General features: G+C 55.1%; 1 protein-coding gene across 1 annotated transcript in view; it reads right to left on the bottom strand.

Annotated features, from left to right (window-relative positions):
* Nucleotides 1–1,674, bottom strand: part of MAP3K14 (mitogen-activated protein kinase kinase kinase 14) — a 31,575-nt gene extending 29,901 nt beyond the window's left edge. The window contains exon 1 of the mRNA XM_059489456.1: nt 1,579–1,674. The gene's annotated coding sequence lies outside the window, so the exon portion shown is untranslated. The remainder of the gene's footprint in view (nt 1–1,578) is intronic.
* Nucleotides 1,675–2,560: the final 886 nt, after the last annotated feature.

Here is a 2,560-nt window from a genome sequence, read left to right on the forward strand (position 1 = left end):
TTTATGATTGGTCCTGCCAATTCAGTTGTGACTATAAAATCAAAATATGAACTGATTGGGATGATTTTTAACTATCCAGCCTGAGCAGACTCTAAGACATGAGGAAAAGTGGAACAGAACTGCCTTTAGGAAAGACAAGGTCCATTTTCTTCATTAAACCCTGATCAGCAAAGCCCACTCTCCTACAGATGCAATTCCCACGTGTCTGTCCCTCCATGCATCCTCATCTCCCTCTCCCAGCCCTTCCTAGCTCGGGGTTCTTTTACTCCCAGCCAGCTGCTCATCTCAGAACCTGGAAATCTTTCCATCCTCCAGGCCTCAATCCCTCTGTCTCCACCAACACATCTGACACTTGCCAGCAAAGGTCACAGAAGGAAAGCTGATTCATGGCCACTTTGCCTCCATCCTCTTGCAATAATAATAATTCAGCACCTCATCACTGCTTCAACAGCTCAGCTCTATCAGACTCATTAACTTCGAGTTCATTAACTCCAGTAGTGTTGGATCACAAACCCTTTAGGTTTTCAGTTATGTTTGTTTGTTATGCTCCTTCACAGCCCTCTACAAGATTCAGTCTCTTAATACAGTTAAAATTTAATAGTTAATAGCAAGTGACTCATTCCCAAGGAATCCGGTGGCCGTGCCAATTAACAGACATCAACTGAGGTAAAATGCAATAAAGCAGCTCACTACAGACACACTCAATTCAGCTATTCTTATCACTAATGTCACAGCACAGAAGCGTGAATTATTACTCATAAAAGCATTCAGAAAGCCGGTTGAAAAACAAATTCAGACTTTGTTTATAGGCGCTGGTTTCAGACTGCTGTGCCGTCCATGTGCAGAGCACTCAACACATGTTTCTAATGTAACCAGTTAAAGCTGACAGGAAGCATCTGAGATCAACCACAGCAGCAACTTATTAATCAGCAAAGAAACATATTAACCTTTTGCCAGAAAAGAAAAAAAAGTTTAAAAAAGGGGGGGCAAAAAAGGAGTTAGGCGTTTAGTTGTGTTAAAGGGACGCTGGGAGCGAAAAGGAATTGAGGTGAATTAAGGTCCGGCTCGGTTGTGTTGTATGAGCTGAGTTCATCCCTCATCCTTCTCCTCTCTCCAGGGTCAGGGATCAGCGAAGTCCCTGCACCGGGAGCCCCGGGAACCGGGAGATCAGGTGCACCGGGAGCTCGGGGGTCTGAGGGGCACCGGGAGATCAGACAGCCAGGCTGCCCGGAGCACCGAGAGATCAGGAATCTGAGGGGCACCGGGAGATCAGGAATCTGAGGGGCACCGGCAGCTCGGGGCACCGCAGACCCGAGGAGGTGCCGGGCAGCAGCACTGACATCCAGCTCCGAACACCCACACACAGCGCCGCGAAGGGAGCGGTTGCGGCGGGGCCCGGCGAGCCCATCACCCGCTCGCAGCCCCCGGCCGGCCCGGGGCTCCTCACACGCTGCTCCCGCCGGCAGCCGCGGAAGCTCCGCCAGGCCCTACCGGGAGATGCACCCCGCGGTTCCCAGCCTGAACGCCGCACCCCGGACCCGCATCCCGTCTCCGCGGGGTGGCCGGGCCAGCACCTACCGCTCCGGCTCGGCTCGGCTCGGTCCAGCCCGGCGCGATTCCGCTCAGCCCGCCCGGCACAGCCCGGTGCGGCCCCTCAGGCCGCTTCGGCAGCTCCCGCTCACTGACAGGCGGCACCCAGCCATGGCCCCGCCCCCTGTCTCCGCACAGCCAATCACCGCCCCGTCTCGCCGCGTAGCCCCGCCCCTTCTCCCACCGCGCCCAATCACCGCGCTGTCCTTGCCCCGCCTCCCCGGGCTCAGGCCGGCCGGGTTTCCCAGAAGTGGGCGGGGTTTTCTGCCAAGTCGGCCCCGCCCCGCGATTCTCCGGGCGCCGTCGCGCTGCGCATGCGCTTCGGCCAAGGGGGCGGAGTTGGGAGCGGCCGCCGGTCCCCTCATGATGGCCCGCCATGTTGGCGCTGACTCTCGCCGGTGTCGGGTCCCGCTGTGTCCCTCGGTTCCTTCGGGCAGAGGGTGACAGGTGTATGGAGGCCACCTCGGAGCCCCCTCGGAGGTACCTCGGTGCCGCAGTAGCGCGTTTTCCCTGTCAGCAGCCGCTCCCAAGGGTCGCCCGTTATATTGCTCTTGCCTCCGGAAGCTGAGACATTCTGCTGATTTTTTTTTCCTTGTCTAAGACTCTGTCGCCCTTTCCTGGTGAAATGTCGAGGGAAGGGCCGCAGGAGTGTGTGCCCCCAGCTGTGAGGAGTGGGAGGTATCAGTCCTGCTGTGGCGACATTTTCGAGTGCTATAAGTTTATGATAACCTAACTCTGATCTCCCCAGTAAATGACACTTTATTATTCGTCTTATACTTTGCCCAAGTACGGTTATCTTTTGCTTTGACACTAAAGGAAGGGGTGGGTGTGATAACTTGGTCCTTGACTCAGTGAGATGGGGGAGCCATGAGAAATAAAGCATTTCAGAGGCAGTTTCAGAGCTTTCAAGAAAGGTTTGTGATGAACTTAGAGAACCATAGAAACATGGATTGGATTCGATAGGAAGGGA

This window comes from Ammospiza nelsoni, chromosome 26, assembly GCF_027579445.1.
Source record: "Ammospiza nelsoni isolate bAmmNel1 chromosome 26, bAmmNel1.pri, whole genome shotgun sequence".
Taxonomy (NCBI): domain Eukaryota; kingdom Metazoa; phylum Chordata; class Aves; order Passeriformes; family Passerellidae; genus Ammospiza; species Ammospiza nelsoni.